General features: G+C 45.5%; 1 protein-coding gene across 1 annotated transcript in view; it reads left to right on the top strand.

The window, feature by feature from the left end:
- Window positions 1-15618, top strand: part of PLXNA4 (plexin A4) — a 420437-nt gene that overhangs the window by 206477 nt on the left and 198342 nt on the right. The window lies entirely within an intron of this gene.

Here is a 15618-nt window from a genome sequence, read left to right as displayed (position 1 = left end):
CAGGGTGAGAAGCAGCAGGGACTATTGATCCTCGGGAGCGGGTGACGGGTGGGAAGCCATGCAGATGTGTCCCCTGGGGCACAGTGCTGCCCAGCACATGGTGTACAGGTCATCTGGCACTATTGATCGCGGTGCTGTTCCTCTGCCGTGTGTCCTCGCTGAGTCAAACAGACTGCTCAGTAGAGCTACCATGCTGTTTGGGGAAAAGGAGGTGGACGTGCAGAGTTAGATGCACCGTTCCTCTTGTTTTAAACAAAAAAATTCTACTCCCATCTCTCTAAGTTCCGCCAGACTGGTAGGTTGTGGTTTCAGCTGGGAATAGGTCACAGTATTAAGGGCAGCTCAAGGAATTTAGCTGGAAATCTGAAAATCTCCATCCTCCCCTCCCCCAGCCCCTGACCCTGTAATAGACCCAGAAGAAGGGGAGAAGAAAGAGGAAACCTAAGAAGCTGGTGATTACATGTGAAGCCTGGCAGATCTGTAATCCTGGGCTCCATTAAACATCTGTCTCCTCCAATCTCACTGACAGCCAGGTCTCCTCCTCTTCGCTGCCTCGCACAGTTCTTACATTTGCAGGTCACTTGAAAGCACCGGTTGTTAATCATCCCCCTGCTTTGGTATTCCACTTCAGCTCAGCCTGGGCACCAGTGCTCCCAGGGAGGGAGGGTTTGGGCAAGACAGAGACCCTGGCTCAGAGCTATAAGCACTTCCATACCTCTTGGGCTTAAACTTTTAAATCTAACACATGCTTGAGTGCTTTCCCGGATCGGTGCCCGCTGGCTGTCAGAGATTGCTCTCTTAATTATTGCATTTTAAATATACTTCAAAAGTTGTTTCCATCACAGGCTCAGGTATCTTATTACTTTCTTTGGAGCAAGTATTTGCTCTCTTGAGGCTTTTCCTTACACCTTAAGTGCACAGAGTTATAATTTTCTAATGCCTTTTCTGGTTTTCATGTGATACCTCTGAACTCCTAAGCATGCTCCTTGTTAGTGGGGATTGATAGGCATTTCGTTGTCAAACTCAGAGAGAACTTTTGTAAGTGCTCTGGAATTTGCTGTGTCTTTTGCACTCATGGCTTTGAGTCTTTCTTGCTTTAGGCCCCAGCTAAATATCTTTCATCACTTCATATTACTTGATACAGTCATTGTCATCACAGTTGTGTGTAGTAGGAACAGGAAAACGAAATCCATTCCAGAACCTGCCCCTAAAAGGCAAAGAGATTTTTACATTCTTTTCTATTAAAAAATAACTTTGAAGTCGTACTGTGATGTTAAAGATTTTTCTAGATTTTTTGCAGGGCTTTTTGTGGTTTTTTTTTCCCAATTTTTCTGATTTTCCAGTTTGTGATTGGAGACAAGTGTACTCAACTACTCTGAAAATTATTTTCTTGTTTTATTTCCTAACTGGGTGATGAAGTAATGGGAATCCTTCAGACCTAATTCAGCTTGTCTTACTTTGTTGTTTTTTTTTTTTTTCCTTTAGGAAGATATTTTGAACCAGCAAACTGAGCACTTGCTCGATACTGTGCTGTATAGGGTGTATCTGTACTTTTGTCTGTAGTGTAGGCTTGGCCTGCTTACCCACTTGTATAGGTGGACAGTGGGGCCCAGGAAGACACCCAGTGCTGTAACATCATCCCCTAGCGCCTGGGCACACACCTGTGGTTGTGCCGATATGATAAATGCAGCAAGGCCAGGGGTTTTGGATCGTTGGGAAGATTTGAGGGGACCGAAAAATCAATGCAGGAAGTTGTGTGGACAGATCAGTGGGAGTTTGCCTGCCCATTCAGTGGACGTTGTATATGGGCAGGACAATTTCTCTGCCAAATATGCCGTGTGTCATTGCCTGAATAAAAGTCAGGTTAGGGTTAGGATTTTTTGAAATAATTGTCCTTAAACTCTTAGTTCTTCTGTCTCATCCCAATTCCAGCACTTTTCACATCATTTTGACTTCCTAGAAAACCTTTCCTTTAATTCACCTGATGAATTAACTTCTTTTCCTCTAGTCCTGGACTCCTATGTGAATACCTGCTCTTGTGTTCCTCCTCTGAGAGTTTGGATCCCTGGATGCCTTTGTGATGTATTTGTGAACTTGTAAAGCCCTTTGGATTTCTTGAGGAGGAAAGACAGTGTTTGTATAAGATCCTTGCTCCCATGAGATCATTTGGGAAGCTTTCTCTGGAAGGAACCTTCCAAGCACTTTTGAAGTTCACATGTCGGTAGTTTCTGCCCCAAAGAGCAAAGGTAACCCATGTGTTTCCTCCAAGCATCACATCAGGAATGTGTTTTGATGGAGTAGTAACTCCAGGATGATTCACATAATTACTGTTGGATTGACAGAGGACTGGGAAAAAGGAGACAGGCAGTCACTTGCGATGACCTAGCCTCCATCAGGACAAAGTGTCCTTTTTTCCCAGCAGCTATCCTAATACATGCAATAAACCAGGGAACAGTCTCTGGCACTGAGACCAAATGCTGCAGTGTGGCCCGTGCCTATAGATCTCAGCTCTCTTATCCTCCCAAAAGAGCGTAAGCTCCATCCAGACTGCGTAGGGAATAAACCCAAGTCATTCCTGAACATTGTTTGAGAGACTGCAATTTGGCCATCCAAGAGACGGTGAAGAATTTGACAGTATGGTCTGTCAGGGCTCTGCAGCACCTCTCCAGCTGTAGGAGGATCCATGGGAGTCTGTTTTTCCTCCACACCACTGGTCATCCCGAAGCCTTTAACCCTGGGAAAGGAAGCCTGTGTAGTGTTACATTTTCAGGAGAGTTTTCAGGGCCAGCAGTTAGAGGGATCCTCTTTTGGCTTCCTCATGATATAAACTCATCTGCCAGCCTTTGGAGAAGAGGTACATAACTCCCTGATTGCTATTTTTGCATTCCCTATAATTGTTTCTGAAAACAGTGTTGACATTTAGGTAAGCCTTTCAGGCAGCTGCTATGCAAACACTGAGCACTTTGAGCCTTCCCGTGCGCTCTGTCTGTCTGGGCTGAAGTGTTTCATGCTCCGTTACAGCCGGCTCCAAGCGAAATGCTGGTAAGGGACAGGCTGTCTTTCACCCACAGGATGCAGCATTGAAACGAGCCAAAAGAGATTTGAAAACCTTTTTGTCTCCAAAACAGATGGGGAGATGTTTTTTTCTTTTCCTTCTGAAGGGAGCCGTGCGCTCTGCTTTTCAGGAACAGCCCTCCCAGGCTCTCCTTGGCTTGCAACCCTCTTACAACCACCACAGCTACTGCTAGGGAAGGAGGGGTAAAGAAGCAGGCGGCAGAGCTCATGGCGCGCTTTCGAGCAACTCATGGGTTATGGCCTATCAGTCCTTACCCCTGAGCACCTTTGCTTTCCTCGTGGCCTCAAAAGACCCCGTTGAAACCAAAGGGCATTTGGCAACTGGGTCAGACCCAGAAACTAGTGCAAAGGAAGGCTCTTCTTGCTCTCCGCGGGCTGCTTGATGTGCAAAGGAAACCCTTCTCCTCCTACACTAAGACACCAAGAAAGGGCTGTGGGTTCACATGTCTGTGCTATAAGCACCTCTGAAGTGGCCTTTTTCTTTGCTGCTTCACCTTCTTTTTCCTCTCTCTCTCCAAGAGCATTATCTACCCCTGAGACTTTCACCTCAGGCCATTAACTGGCAGGTTGGTCATTACAAACCACTTGGCAGTGACTGATTATGGGGGTCTCTTTTGCTACAGAAAATGTGGAACTGATTGTCTGAGTGACCCCATTTGACCTCGGGAATTCTGCATTTAACCTGGCTTTAGACATAATAAACTCCAGTAATTAGCAGAGAAATTCAGCGGTGACATGTCTAATTGATTGGAAATGCCAGTCCCCAATGAGAAGCGAAGCTGCACCGAGGGGAGCCCCCTGACAGGCAGCAGCGTGGGCTGCGAGGGGGTTGTCGGGATGCTTTCAGGAGGCAGGAAAATGCATGGAAGGCATGTGAAGCATGTTGTAGGTTTGCTTTTTTTTCTGGCTGAGAATGCTGCAGGTTTGCTTTTCTTTTCAGCTAATGCACTTGGTGAACATGCTATCCATCACTAATTACTATTCCCTATACTCAGCACTTTCCCAAGGTTGAGCTCCACCTTTGGGAAAATCACCTAATCTCCACACAATCCATCTTAACCGTGTGCTTGCAAAGAGAAAAACACCTTCTGTGATCCTCATCTGAAAATCCAGCAGTTTGTGCCCCACCAAGGAGGCAAGTATGGATCCTGTTTGGGAGAACATCATCTTTTTCAGGTCGTGGATTGATGAGACCTTATCTCCCGTGTCAATATGGTGATATCCCTTCCCAGGTCTTACATTTGTGCTTCTAGACTGGTGACAGTTGAAAAAGGAAAACATTCAACATTAATTTCTTCTTTTGGTTTGTGCTTAAAGCTGGCCAATTTACTGCCCTGGTTCATGACAGGACCTCAGGATCACTTGTGTGCACACCTTGGAGGATGGTACATGGGAGCAGGAGTGGCCCGGGAGTGGAGGAGGGTTTACTTCATCTGCTGTTGCTTTTTTTTTTTTTTTTAAATCATGGCTTTCCTCGCTCCTGCAAGCAGTGAACTGATAACCACGTGGCCTTTAGGTTACAACTGTACCAGTACTAGGGAGCATGACCAGGCACTGGAGCGGGATTGTCTTGTCCATTAAATTGGTGTGATGGCACTTGGCACACCGTGGGGCCAGCAAGCTGTCTCCCAGACAGTCTTGGACATGGTTCAGGAGTGACTGTGGGCACTTACTGGTTCTGAGAGGCAGTTTGGTTGCAGCTGCTCCATTTGCAGGCTAAAAGAGCTTCATGACGTGTGCATCTGCTGTTCTATAGTCGCTGGCCTTAGGACCAGAGAGTAATGCAGGGCACAGTAAATTTACCAGTGCAGGTACAACTTCACAGAGGAGTACAAACGTGGTGTTAGGTGATTTGTGTAGGTAGGTTCAAAGTCTCCATACTACTCCACCAGACAGGAGCTATTGCAAGCTGTCAGCTTGACCATTTAGTGGTTTTAGCTTGTACTCCTAATTAAATATGTTAATTTATTGATCCAGGGTATGAAAGTGTCCCTGAAGCCCGAGGGTTGGTTTTTGGAGGTTCCATTTGCTGGGAGGAGGTGGTGCACCTCAAGCAAACCAGTCCTGGAGGAGCTTGGATGCGCAGAGGGGGGTGAATTTCTGGTACCTAAAAAGCAGCAGCAGACATTAATTAAATATGGATTAAGAGCTGACGTCTATCTTACAAACAGGGGTAGCAGAGGAGAAGAGTGGGTACATGTTTGGGGAAAGCCCAGTGGAACAGACTTGCTGTGTGCAGTGGGGTTGCTGAGCTGGCAGCATCCTGTGGTTGCGGCTGTCTGTGGCTGCACAGGCATCCCTGGAGACATCTGTCCATACTTTAGGGACAGCTGTTTGTTAGCCACCTCGAGCACAGGCCTGACCACAAGGACCTCACCTTTGCGTGATGCAACACAAGTCTCTGTGCAGTAACATGTCTAGGAAGGGCTGGAGATGGCAGCTGCGATGTTCTCATGACCCGTCAGTGGTGCCCAACCCAAACAGCGGTTGGACACAGGAGGCGGCTGTCCTTTGCTCCCCTCCATGTGCTGATCTCCTGGGCTATGCTGAAATCATCAGGTCAACAGGGGCAGCGCAGGTTCAAACACTGAACACTACCAGCAGCCCCACGTAATTATTAGCACGGTTCCTGCCGCGGGCTTACCCTGTGCCAGCCAGCACTCCTCCAGGCAGGGCCAAGGCAAGGCTTAGGGGAATGACATGGGTAGGAGTGGTCCTGGGGTGGCAGTAGGGACACATCAACCACATCTTCAGGAAAAAAAAGGAAGAAAAGGCACTCTTCTATTTGCCAACAAGGCTTTAGAAGGCTCTTTGTCCTGCTTTATTTGATAACAATGTGAACCCAGCCTCGGAGGATAACTACCTGTTGCAGCTATCATGTCATGAAGACTCTCCAGTTGCTAAGACAGTGGAAATCAGCATGTCAATGGGAGGTCCCTGGGTTTCACAACCCGCTGGTGTCTCCTGCTGCTTTTTAGGTACCAGAAATTCACCCACCTTTGTGCATCCAAGGTCCTCCAGGACTGGTTTTCTTGAGGCACCCCACCTCCTCCCAACAAAGGGAACCTCCGAAAAACCAACCCTGGGCTTCAGGGACACTTTTATATCCTGGATCAATAAATTAAAAAGGAAAAAGAAATACAGTGACAACACCATATGCACTGAAGCATCCTGTGGAGATTGCAGAGTCTCAAAACAAACATTAGATGTGTAAACAGTGTATCAGCATTCCTTTATGAGGGTTGCTGCGGATCCATTTATTGCCTTCTGATCATTTATTTTCATTAATTTTCATAGCTAAACAGATAAAAGTGCTTGTGGCAAATATCGTAGGCTCTCCCTGCTCCCACACAAGCCAAACAGCCCCCCCTCTCTCTTTTCTAGACTTACTTTTTGAACTGACAATCAATCCACCTACTACTAATTGTGGCACAACGTTTACACAACCAACAATTTGCACTGACTCCTTGCCCCTGTCTTCAGTGCTCAGACAGCTTTGGGGTGTTATTCTTTCTACTTGGATGAATAGCAGTAATGGCCATGGTGCTAAAAGATCTTTTAAATACTGAAGGATTAGTATTTGATGTATGTGTTTGAGTCTGTGCATGTCTGCCTGCTTCCTCACACAACTGTTTAGGAGAAGGAAGGAGAATTCATATGTGATAAAGAACTCCAGTTTTGAATCATTTTTTCTTAAAGCAGAGGGACTATTTGTAGGTTTTAGCATCGACAGTTTTGCCCCAGGGTCCTAGAAAAATAGCAAGCTTTTATACTGAGTGGATGAAATTTTCTTGCTCAGCTAGTTCGGGTCCCTGGAAATACCCTGTTCATTTCAATGGGACAATTTTATTCATTTTTGCTCACATTTGTTATTTTTTTTCCCGCCATCCTGCTTTTCCAAGATACTAACTTCATTCTTTTTATTTTGCAAAAGTCACCCTGAATTTTGTGCTGCATTTGTGGGGAAAAGTAATATTTGTTCTGGCTCTGTGATTTGCTCTTAGCCTGGGATGCTGCTCTTTTACCCGTTGGCTGTGAGAATGGTCGTGTGCCACACAGACCTGATGTAGTTATTTGTTGGTTCCTTAGTGCTGTCTTAAAAGATTTCATGAAAGGCCACAGCATTTTCCTAACTAACTGCCCTCTTTTTTGGGTGGGGCTAGGAGCAGGCAGTGACTGAACGAGTTGCTCTAGTGGCAGGAGTCCCGTTGCATTTTTCCCCCATCATGCAACAGGTTTGTCGTGAGATGATGTGGGTGACTGGAAGGACGACGCATGAGTTCATCCTATATAGAACACAGAGAAAACCGGGACCTACTGCACAGATGTGAATTTGCTGTAATGTTCATGTCAGGTCACAGGGCAAGAGGAAAGCCATGTCACACAGACATGACCCAGCCCTCCTCAGAGTTACATCCCTCCTCCTCCAGCTTAAAAGAATAGGTAGCGTTGCACTAATGTAAGAAAGTCACCACCAGCATGGGTTAGACAGATTTCTGCAAACCTCAAAGTACAGAAGGCAGAAAGCGGGGAATCAGGCTTATTTTTGTCTAGCTGTAAACATTCACAAATGATAAAGGGCGTAGCCCAACTGTCATACGATGAACCAACACGCAGCATCTTGTAAATACATACCCATGCTTATGTAGGACCTCAAAGGGTGTTACAAAACACGAGCCTTGTTCTGTAACCCCTCTGTGTGCTCAAAATCTTCTAAAGTTGCTGACATCTTTGGATGCTCCATATGTACTTTTATATATATATATATATATATACAAAACATAAGAATCACCTTATCTGCCTGGGGAGCACATCTGGGATGGAAGGCAGCATGTGTTTGGCTGTGCACAGCACTATCACACTAATGCATCTGCAAATGCACCGGGAGGCTAGCAAGGGGCTATTTGGATAATGGAGTGACTGGGCTAATAAAATTAGCCTTGCATTCACAGCCTGAGTGGGGAGGAGGGGAACTGTCCCTTCCAGTCTTCCCAAGCATCCCCTGACATCTTGTTCCCCCCTGACAGCCCAGGAAGGGAAGCAGAAAAGGGGGAGTCTTAAAGCAGAGTGAAAACGTGCTTACTGCACTAACGCAGTGCTGGTGCTACCTGTCCCAGTGAACAAGAGGAGGGAAATCAAGTCACTGGGCCGTGGTGCCTTCACCTGGGTGAGACGTGTGAGCGCAAATTCCCTGAGTCCTGAGCCACCGTCATGCTTCACAAACCACCCTTCCCTCAAAAGGGGCAAGGTTGGAAATGCATTTGTCACTTGAGCTCCAGACAGCAAGCGATGCTGATTTAATTAACCCAGTGAGCCCTGCTGGCCTTGTCTACGAGAGCTCAGGACATCACGATGTGTGGATGAATGGAGGCAGGGTGCAGAGCGAGAGGGGAAGAGGGCAAAGACACGTGGCCATTGGACCTACAGAAGCCATCGCAAAGCACTTTGTTTCTCACAACCAAAAGCCCTTTACAATTAGCCTTAATATGATTTACATTTACTTTAAGGCATCTGCATAATGGGATATAATGCACAGGAAATGCAGTCACCAACTTCTAAAAGCTTCTGGGGACTGACAATTCCCACAGAGCATGAAATCTCGCTTTTACTGCAGCTGGAAGTGAGTCCAGCCTTTACAGGCTGTGAGTTCGTGGGCTAAAATTCCAGAAAACTACCTTCCAATCTCTCTGACCTGTCAGCTGTGTTTATGAAGTGCCCATCATCCTCGTGTCTGGACTTGCCCTTTCTTTTCCACCTTTGCTATGGATTTATTGGGACCTTGGACTTGTTACTTAGACACCTCCCCCAGGCAGGAGGATTTTCGTCTCTAGCAGAGCAAAAGACAGATGAATGTTGCTTTGCTGTCAGTCAGGGGAAGACCAGGGGTTGCTGAAAGCTGGAGCGCCTCTCCCCACACGTGGCAGGCTTTTTGGGAAGGTTTACTGTGAGAGCAATCAGTCCCACTTGTCGAAAGTCACCTTGGCCAAGAGCCTGTGAAATTTTAATGCTCCCCACCAAATATTGACTCTCTGAGGGCGTCTGAGTAAGCCGTTTGTGGAGAAGTCGATATTTGTCTGACATTTCAGCGGATAATGTTGCTTTTTTCTGAGTTTCCACTGGGCTCTGCTGGCCTCTCCCAAACTCATTGCACAGTATCAGAAGCAAGATGAAAACATGCGATTAGAAGGAAGTGTTCCCTTTGGAGGGTCATTAAGTGTTGTCTGCTTCTGCCTGCCTTAATGAGACCTTCTCCTGGGTGCAACGCTCTCAAGTCAGCAGTGCATCTGAGCCCTGTACCTGCTCCTAGGTGTTATCACTTTCAGCACAGAGCAATTCTTTTCCGTTTGGCTTTCCATGACTCCGCCAAGGAACACGTAACACGAAAACTTAGGGGCTCAGACACCACCAGTGATGAATGCAGCAGAAATATCGCAAGAAACACAAGCATATCAGCAATTTTACATGGCAAGTGTGGTTCTTCTTCCCACTGGAGATTATGGTAGAACAATCTTGTCGCTCCACAACAAGCTGTCTTAAGCGGGTCTGGTCTGGCCCGCTAGGTAAAGAAGCTCCAGGTTAGATCTTAGGTAGGGCTGCAGCCACATATTGTTAGTAGAAGACACACGTGCACATGCCTTGTTGTGCTCAAGCTAACCAGTTAAATCCTGCAGCAAAGACTCCGTTCTGCCCCTGTGGTATGATAATTCTGCTGTCTTGGGCAATTTAGAATCTGTCCTGTACAGGTCTGAGATGCAGAAGAATCCCAATGGGGTGAAAGTAAATGTATTGCCTTTCAGATAGTAAAAACACTGCTGCAGGCTAGATTTTGCCACTTTACCATCCATTTGGGACTCAGTCTAAGTTGACTGTGCCTCCTAAAAAAGAGTAATCCTGTAAACCATGTAGCACTAATTTACTGAACAATTAAAGCAGTTGTTTCTGATTGAAGTTGAAATTCATTATATTTCCATTTGCAAGGCAAGCCAGGCAGGTTTCAAAATAAGTGATAGAAAGTGCTAATTTATATTTCTATTTGTGCTTGTAGGAGTTATAAAACAAATCCAGGTGCACAAGGAGAGCTAGAAGCCTTTAATTTCAATGGCGGCTTGGGCATCTGAGAACTGTAGGAGTCTGAATTTAAAATAAATACAAAGAAATGGTTTTCTGGAGTAAAAGGCACAGGACTTGTGGGTACATCTCCATTGCTGTTTTAAATTTATTCAGATCAGGTGTGAAGCTCTGTAATGAACATCCCAGTTGTCCTTACCTACTGGCTTTTCTTTTCATCTCGCAATGGCTCAGGCTGTACGACCCAAACTCTTTGGAACAGATTAAACCAGCAGGCACACTCCAGAACCACAGCCAATGCTAATACACGTCCAGTTCATTGGGCAAACCTGGGTATAGCTTGAAGTAACCCTCCTGAAACGTGTATGGTGTGTGCATTGGAAACATACACAGTGTCCCCAGCTCCTTTATAACTACAGATCTGCTCCTGCTCCACCTTGTTCCTCGCATATGTGCATGTGGTCTTACACTCCTCACCTTCTGCTCTTAGTCTAGTGCCAACAGAGAGTTGATACCGTGAGCTGTTTGAGATGTGCTCTTTGGACACATCCTGTGGATCCCTTGTGGATCTTCATGCCCCAGTGCCAATCTGGTCCCACGCAGACGCTTAGTCTGCTGGTTGATGCCTTCTCAGATCTGTGGCACGCCTGGAGGACATCCGTATCTGGGATTGAGATTTTTGTGGTGGTCACGTCAGCAGTGGATACCCAACCACCCAAGCAGGGCAAAATAGGACAGCCTGGTCTGACAGTAGCTCTGTTCAATATTTATCTGGCCAAGAAAGAAAGCAAGTGGTGCTCATACGAGCAGTGTCATATTTAAAAGGTGTCCCCACTTAACTGGAGGTCATAGTGTATACTCTCCTTGAGTGGTGGCATCATTTCATAAAAAAGCTTTTTCATTAATTAAAATCCCTTAACCTTGCATCGTGCTCAGGGTTTGGTATAGAAGCTTAATTTTTCTGATCAATATATATTACCATATTTCCTAGAAAGAAACTTTCACCCTTTCAATTAGCAGATAAAAATAAATGTGTGCATTTGAAAGCATTTTGTGCCTCTAATATCCATTAAGTAGATCAGAGTTGCAATTTTCCTGTTGTTATGGACTTTTGTCCGTATCAGTTACCCAAAGGAACATAAAACACGGTTTGGTCTCATTCAAATGGCATTTCAATAAATGCCAGGGGAAAATGATGATTCTGTACTGCCTTTCTGTTTTTTTGTTGTTTTTTTTTTTTTTTTTCTTTAAGGTTGAGAGAAAGGCGGTAAACTAATCAAAATGTCTTAGCCCATGAATCAGGATTTTTGGCTCTGAGATTTCTACATGGTCCCTATGTGATTCTGCACAAGTCAGTAACGGCCACGTACAGCTCCTTGCAGCAGGGTCTGGCATTTATTTTCATGTAGCACCCTGGGCCACTGATTTTTATGAGGTTTCCAGGCAGGAACATGGTTATTAATTTATTCACAATATTAATGGAACTGGGCAGGAGGGGAGAACTGTTTTATCTCAAAAACCTTCCCTCCCTTCCAACTTTCAACACTCTGGGAGGCCTTTAGGCATTGCAGGCACTCAGCATCCGGGGGCAGAACCCTGCAGGTGGACTCACACACCAGCAAAACTTCCTTCTTTCCTCCCGCTGGGCTGGAATTAATATTCTTATTTCAATCCCTTTGTACTGACAACCTAAAAATTAATTGCCTGTGCACATGAGAGGTGAATGACCAGATACCCAGGAAAGCACAACAGAATTATTGAGCGATTCTGCTTTAATTAAGTGCATCAGAGAGCTGGGATTGGTGGGGCCCTGTGCTTGATGCCAGTAACATCATTGAGAGGATGTGAAGGGATGACTCCTGCCAAGCAATGATGGAAAGTACTCAAGGAATATAGAAAGCTATTTTAATGGTGGCTTCCTCTGAGAAAGCTGGAGCAGTAGCCACTAACCACAAAACTACTGGGGCAAAGCTGCAAACATCAGCGGCATCCCTCAAGCACTTCACTCTCTGAGAAGACCACTGAGAACGAAGATCTCTTATCAATAAGAAGGGAGCACAACAGACCAGCAGCTGCGAATTCCCTGCCGAAAGGGCAGCAGGCAGAATTTGCAACCTCTGCCTAAAATTGTCAACATCCAAACCACCCAAGAGGGAGGAAGCTGGGGAGGTCCACTCTTCTGAGTCCAACTCCTTGCTGAACCCCTTATGTTCTAAGACAAGTTGGATAAAACAGATGTCCTTGCCTGCCTTGGCTCCCACGATGTGAAAGGTGGGCTAAACTGATCTCTCACACTAACAAACGGTTAAACAACATCCCTTGGTTCATGGGCTGCAGTGATGGCTACTGAAGGTTTCTTGCACAATCTTCTGCAAACCATGTCATGGTGGTTCCTGTCCTCACTCAGCAGAGCACAGGCCACCAGGGTCAAGCTCACCAAATCAGTCTCTGTGTGTCATATGTATTTTAAAAGGGAACGGTTCACTGCAAAATGCCCATGCAACGTGCAGATTTCCAAGGTCCTCTTTGGTTCTCACCTTATCTCCCTTGGAAGAAAAGAAGCTCCGTGGCCCAAGAAGTTTAGGACCCCAGAGCTTTTGTTTGTAAAGACCTTCAAGCCACCTTAATGGAAGATACTAGCCAAGAGGAAAGGTTTCCTCTTTCTCTTTGCTTGTCCTTCCCACCGCTGGCTGGAAAGAGGCTGAGTACAGTGCAGCCATCACTGCTGGTACCTAACTGACAGAGAAGCTGGGACACCATGGCTTCCTGGTCATGCATCCATCCTTCTGGAATGAGCAGCTTGTCTGCTAACGACCTGGGTGTACAGCAGACTCGTTTAGGCAGAACTGGTGGTGTTCATCTTAATTTATTGTAGCATATTTTTCTGCATCTAAGTAAAGCATCCAGATACCCGCTGGTGGTGGGACAGAGAAATTGGCCCTTTCAGGGTGCAATACACTTGACTTCCTGCAGGTTCAACTTTAGGATAGCATGGACCCTCAGCAGTAGCTGCATCACTGCAGTGCTTTTAAGGGGAGACTAAGGAGATATTTGCATTGTCTGGGAATAAAGATGATTCTTATTTTAGGCTGAAAGATCTTGGCTTGTGTTCAGTGTCGACGATCTTTTTTGCTCAGAATGTCCCTGTGATCCTTACAGAGATGCTTGGGACTCTGGCTGCTCTGCCACCAAGGAGCATACCTCAGGTGTTTGTCCAAGACTCCCACCCAAAGCAGAGACCAGGCTGCTGTCAATGGTTCCAGTCATTCCAGCACAGTGTCAGCATGTGGCCTGTCTCGCTGGGCAACAAATACATTTCCCCCCCAAGGAAGTAGTTCTCATCCCCTTGGGAGGGGACAACATTTCTACTGCGCTTCATTTCTCTCTGTCCCCAGCCTTCTTGCCTAGGTCATTGTTCTGTGCATCTGAGGTGGGCTGAACAAAGATCATTTTGGGGACTACTGTCCAAAGAATGACCAGGAATGGATCCTAAGAAGTCACATAATAATGTCACTTCTTCAGCTTTAAGTCTTAGGACTTGAACTCAATACTCTAGCAAATTCATGCTGTACTTTGCTTACAGCCATTGAGATTTTCTTGTCACTTGTTCTATTCTAGCTACACAAGAGCTCCAAGCTGAAGAGGTGAACAAGAGACCACACAGCTTCCAGGGACACAGATCCCAGACTATAAGGTGGCCCACCTGGAGTTAGTTGCATGGCTTAGACAACAAGTAGTGTCAGGATTACTACTGCTAATCCTCCAGCAATCAAAGCTAGCTACAGAATTTTAGCAATCACTTCAGAGTCTCAAAAAACCAAACCGACACCTCTGCTGGAGAAAATGTGGCTGGGGATCCCAGAGGCAAAGTGCTGATGAAGAACTCCAGAGGAATTAGAAAAAACAGTGATCCATGGCAAAGTCCTTCAAGGACATTTGTGGGGCTATTTATCAGAGTGCATCAGGCACATAGAGATGCAATGAATATGTGGAAATGGCTCCCTGGATGAGCTGAGGTGTGGAATTGCCTTGGTTTGGTTCTTATGGACAAATTGCAGAAGAGATCAGGACACTCCTCCAAAAGTTTCATTCATCTCCTGGGCTATTTACATTCTCCTCTAGCCTTCTGGGCAGTGTGATTGCACATCATTCAGCAGCTGTTGTTCACCTGGGACAGGTCTGTGCTCTCCACCGCAAATACGTCTACGTTATCATGATAGAAAATGCACGGTGCAATACATCTAAAAGCCCAGTGACTGTTTGTGTGCTGTCAGGACAGCCAGAAAAATACCTGATATTAGGAAAAGGTTTGCAAAGAACTGACTGTGCTACAAGAGAACCTCCACTGATCTTTAGATGTCAGAGGACGATCTGTTGAACCCTGGAGTTGTACTTCAATGTAGAAAGTTGTTCTTCTATGTAGCATGAAGACAAACTTAATACAGAGCCTCAGATCAAGTGCTAAGGATTTAGAAACAGTGGAGGATGGACTTCAAGTTTGGTTATTGGCTGAAGGAAAAAGAAAATGCAGATTATCTATCTACATGTGTCATCATGACTGAAACCTCAAAGATGCTGTCAAGTCTTGGTAGAGGTACAACGGAAATGCTGGGCATAGCCTATGAATGGAATAACAAAGAACTGCAAGAGAGCAGTAAAAAATGAAAAATAACTGTGAAACACTGGAGATTTTGGCATATCCGGCATGGTGCTGCTACCAATCAGCATGGGACCACTGGAAGGCTTTGGGCAGTATTAGGATTGTGACTAGATAGGAAACTGCAGTAAAAAATTAAGGAGCATCTAGGGATCTTCACTGACTCTGAGTGCATAGAGACCTCGCAGGACAGCCCTAATCACAACGTATATGCATTTGCTGTGGCAGTCCAGGGCAGTGGCCCAAGTCTAGCAGGGTATCTCAGTGCCTGAAGGTATAGAAGTGGTTATCTGGCAAAGATCAACTCCCGCCTAGTTAAGCAGAAAGTGAACAGCCATCTAGAGTATCTAAAGCAAACTATAGCTCTGTCTTTTTATGTGCCCACAAAGAAGATACTGGATTTCTGCACCGCTCCTTTAATTTTTATGGCATTCTGCTTATTTCTGTGGTGCACATAAACTTGCAGTCTGTTCATAAAAATATAAGATCACAGCATGGTCTGCTTTATATCTGTATATATACGCAGACACACAATGTTTCTCCCAGCATGTAGAATGAATAAATTCTGGAGTAATTTTTCATTGTTGCCTTTATGAGCTTGAAGGAAAAAAGCCTCAAAAACTAATAAATAATTTATTCCAATGAAATTGCTGTTTACTACGCTGCATGCTGGACCTTAGCTAGCCCAGCCAGCACACGGGATCCTGGACATCTTCTCTATATTATTTCTAATTTTTTCTGTATTTTTTTCAGGGAATTCATGAAGTCAGTGTCTCTGTATGTTCATACATATGAGAGCATGTGCACGTGAAGGCAAG

This window comes from Leptosomus discolor, chromosome 1, assembly GCF_034619465.1.
Source record: "Leptosomus discolor isolate bLepDis1 chromosome 1, bLepDis1.hap2, whole genome shotgun sequence".
NCBI classification, from domain to species: Eukaryota; Metazoa; Chordata; class Aves; order Leptosomiformes; family Leptosomidae; genus Leptosomus; species Leptosomus discolor.
Note: the sequence above shows the minus strand (reverse complement) of the source record. Positions and strands in the feature narration are given on the sequence as shown.